The 4,577-nt window shown below is 37.0% G+C and overlaps 1 pseudogene; it reads left to right on the top strand.

The window, feature by feature from the left end:
* On the top strand, window positions 713–3,521 carry LOC102188692 (annotated as a pseudogene).

Raw genomic sequence — 4,577 nt, 5'->3', positions numbered from 1 at the left:
TTTATACTTTTCTATTCACAGGTGAGTTTCCACATCTGATTGTATGTTTGCTGGTCATTTAGGTATATTCTTCCTTTCAATATTTTTATATTTTTATTTATAATCATATTCATAAGTTGCTTATAGATATGTGTCTATTTTAGAAATTTACTCTATGTATACTCCCTAAAACATAAATTATTTTTCAAGCAATTAATACTTTTTTCAGTTGATGTTATTAGATCCTTTCCTAAATCCAAAACAGAAATATCAAACTGTCAAATATATTAATTTGTAATTTCAGTGATTGATTAAGAAGATTCTTCTACCTCTGGAATGGAGACAATAACATCTTTAATAAATTGAATATAAAATAAAAAAATCTTGCTTTACATTTTATTCAGTTTTTATTTTATATAAAATATTAACTATCTTTGCTATTTCATTAGCTTCCAGATGGAAAGCTAGTTGTGGCACCTATTTTATTTAATACTGTGTCCTTTTTCCCATGTATGTAAATCTCAATTATTTTCCACTCTATAAGATTTTTGAGATCAAGACAATGTTTTGATCAACCTTATAATATCTGACAGTATTGCATCATAACAAACATTAAGGTTCATTGTTTGAATGAATAAACAATTTAATTTAAGACTTCAGAAATCCTCTAGTAATAATTGCATTTGAAGGTAATTTTCCCCCAAACTCTGAAATAAGAGCTACAGAAGAACCTATGGAACAAAGGAATAAAGTAACTAAATTTGTCCTCTTGGGGCTCACTCAGAGTGTCCAGGGTCAGAGAACATTATTTGTTGTCTTCTTGCTCATCTACATGGCAACAAGGATGGGCAATCTATTCATTGTCTTGACTGTGGTGTTCAATCTTACTCTGCATTTCCCTATGTACTTCTTTATTGGCTACTTATCGGTTTTTTTTAAGTATAAATTTATTTTAATTGGAGGCTAATTACTTTACAATATTGTATTGGTTTTGCCATACATCAAAATAAAGGCTGATTTTAAAAGTATCAACTTAGGACTTTTTTTAATTTTTATTTTTACTTTATTTTACTTTACAATACTGTATTGGTCTTGCCATACATTGACATGAATCCACCACGGGTGTATATGCGATCCCAAACATGAACCCCCATCCCACTTCCCTCCCCACAACATCCCTCTGGGTCATCCCCGTGCACCAGCCCCAAGCATGCTGTATCCTGCATCAGACATAGACTGGTGATTCGATTCTTACATGATATTATACATGTTTCAATGCCATTCTCCCAAATCATCCTACCCTCTACCTCTCCCTCTGAGTCAAAAAGTCCGCTATACACATCTGAGTCTTTTTTGCTATCTTGAATACAGGGTCATCATTGCCATCTTTCTAAATTCCATTCACCATTGCAACGAAAAGAGTAAAATACTTAGGAATATATCTACCTAAAGAAACTAAAGACCTATACATAGAAAACTATAAAATACTGATGAAGGAAATCAAAGAGGACACTAATAGATGGAGAAATATGCCATGTTCATGGATCAGAAGAATCAATATAGTGAAAATGAGTATACTACCCAAAGCAATTTACAAATTCAATGCAATCCTTATCAAGCTACCAGTGATATTTTTCACAGAACTAGAACAAATAATTTCAAGATTTGTATGGAAATAAAAAAAAACCTCGAATAGCCAGGGAAATCTTGAGAAAGAAGAATGGAACTGGAGGAATCAACTTGCCTGACTTCAGGCTCTACTATGAAGCCGCAGTCATCAAGACAGTATGGTACTGGCACAATGACAGAAATATAGATCAATGGAACCAACATAGAAAGCCCAGAGATAAATCCACACAGCTATGGACACCTTGTCTTCGACAAAGGAGGCAAGAATATACAATGGAGTAAAGACAATCGCTTTAACAAGTGGTGCTGGGAAAACTGGTCAACCACTTGTAAAAGAATGAAACTAGATCACTTTCTAACACCGCACACAAAAATAAACTCAAAATGGATTAAAGATCTAAATGTAAGATCAGAAACTATAAAACTCCTAGAGGAGAACATAGGCAAAACACTCTCAGACATAAATCACAGCAGGATCCTCTATGATCCACCTCCCAGAATTCTGGAAATAAAAGCAAAAATAAACAAATGGGATCTAATTAAAATTAAAAGCTTCTGCACAACAAAGGAAAATATAAGCAAGGTGAAAAGACAGCCGCCTGAATGGGAGAAAATAATAGCAAATAAAACAACTAACAAACAGCTAATCTCAAAAATATACAAGCAACTTATGCAACTCAATTCCAGAAATATAAACGACCCAATCAAAAAATGGGCCAAATAACTAAACAGACATTTCTCCAAAGAAGACATATGGATGGCTAACAAACACATGAAAAGATGCTCAACATCACTCATTATCAGTGAAATGCAAATCAAAACCACAATGAGGTACCACTTCACACCAGTCACAATGTCTGTGATCCAAAAATCTGCAAGCAATAAATGCTGGAGAGGTTGTGGAGAAAAGGGAACCCTCCTACACTGTTGGTGGGAATGCAAACTAGTACAGCCACTATGGAGAACAGTGTGGAGATTCCTTAAAAAATTGCAAATAGAACTGCCATATCACCCAGCAATCCCACTGCTGGGCATACACACCAAGGAAACCAGAATTGAAAGAGACACATATACCCCAATGTTCATCGCAGCACTGTTTATAATAGCCAGGACATGGAAACAACCTAGATGTCCATCAGCAGATGAATGGATAAGAAAGCAGTGGTACATACACACAATGGAGTATTACTCAGCCGTTAAAAAGAATATATTTGAATCAGTTCTGATGAGATGAATGAAACTGGAGCTGATTATACAGAGTGAAATAATCCAGAAAGAAAAACAACAATACAGTATACTAACACATATACTTATCATTTCTTGATGGTGTTTATTCTACAATAGTCACTCCAAACATGATTATAGACTTGCTGTGTGAAAAGAAAATCATTTCTTTCTAAGCTTTCATGATACAACTTTTTACAGGGCACTTATTTGATGATTCTGATATAATACTCCTGGTGGTCATGGCCTATGACAATTATATGGCCATCTCCAAACCCTTGCATTATTTGACAATCATGAATAAATGAGTTTGTATTCTGTTGCTGCTACTTACTTTGATTGGTGGGTTTTTGCATGGGGTACTTCATCCTCTCTTCGTTTACAAACTTCCCTATTGTGACCCCAATGTCATTGACCACTTCTTCTGATGTACCCCTTGATAAAACTTGCCTGCGATGTACCCCTTGATAAAACTTGCCTGCACTGACACCTACATTACTATCCTCACAGTGCTGGCCAACGATGGGGCAATCTCTGTGGTCATCTTTACACTCTTACTCATCTGCTATGGGATGATTCTGTGCTCCCTAAAAAATGTTAGTCAGGAAGGGAGGCACAAAGACTTGTCCACCTATGGCTCCCACATTACTATGGTGGTCCTCTTCTTTGTGCCCTGTACTTTTATGTGAGACCCCTCTGTACTTTCAGTTCAGTTCAGTTCAGTTGATCAGTCGTGTCCAACTCTTTGTGATCCCATGAATTGCAGCATGCCAGGCCTCTCTGTTCATCACCAAATCCCGGAGTTCACTCAAACTCACATCCATCGAGTCGAAGATGCCATTCAGCAAACTCATCCTCTGTTATCCCCTTTTCTTCCTGTCCCCAGTCCCTCCTAGCATCAGAGTCTTTTCCAATGAGTCAAACTTTCGCATGAGGTGGCGAAAGTACTGGAGTTTCAGCTTTAGCATCATTCCTTCCAAAGAACACCCAAGACTGATCTCCTTCAGAATGGACTGGTTGGATCTCCTTGCAGTCCAAGCAACTCTCAAGAGTCTTCTCCAACATCACAGTTCAAACGCATCAATTCTTTGGGGCTCAGCTTTCTTCAGAGTCCAACTCTCACTCTCACATCCATACATTACTACTGGAAAAACCATAGCCTTGACTAGACGGACCTTCGTTGGCAAAGTAATGTCTCTGCTTTTCAATATGCTATCTAGGTTGGTCATAACTGTCCTTACAAGAAGTAAGCATCTTTTAATTTCATAGCTGCAATCACCATCTGAAGTAATTTTGGAGCCCCCAAAATAAAGTCTGACACTGTTTCCACTGTTTCCCCATCTATTTCCCATGAAGTGATGGACCAGAAGCCCTGATCTTCGTTTTTTGAATGTTGAGCTTTAAGGCAACTTTTTCACTCTCCCTTTCAATTTCATGAAGAGGCTTTTTAGTTCTTTTCACTTTCTGCCATAAGGGTGGTGTCATCTGCATATCTGAGGTTATTGATACTTCTCCAGGCAATCTTGATTCCAGCTTGTGCTTCTTCCATCCCAGCGTTTTTCATGATGTACACTTCATAGAAGTTAAATAAATAGGGTAAAAATATACAGCCTTGACGTACTCCTTTTCCTATTTGGACCAAGTCTATTGTTCCATATCCAGTTCTAACTGTTGCTTCCTGACCTTCATACAAGTTTCTTAAGAGGCAAGTCAGGTGGTCTGGTATTCGCATCTCTTTCAGAATT

The sequence above is a fragment of the Capra hircus genome, chromosome 15 (genome assembly GCF_001704415.2).
Source record: "Capra hircus breed San Clemente chromosome 15, ASM170441v1, whole genome shotgun sequence".
Taxonomy (NCBI): domain Eukaryota; kingdom Metazoa; phylum Chordata; class Mammalia; order Artiodactyla; family Bovidae; genus Capra; species Capra hircus.
Note: the sequence above shows the minus strand (reverse complement) of the source record. Positions and strands in the feature narration are given on the sequence as shown.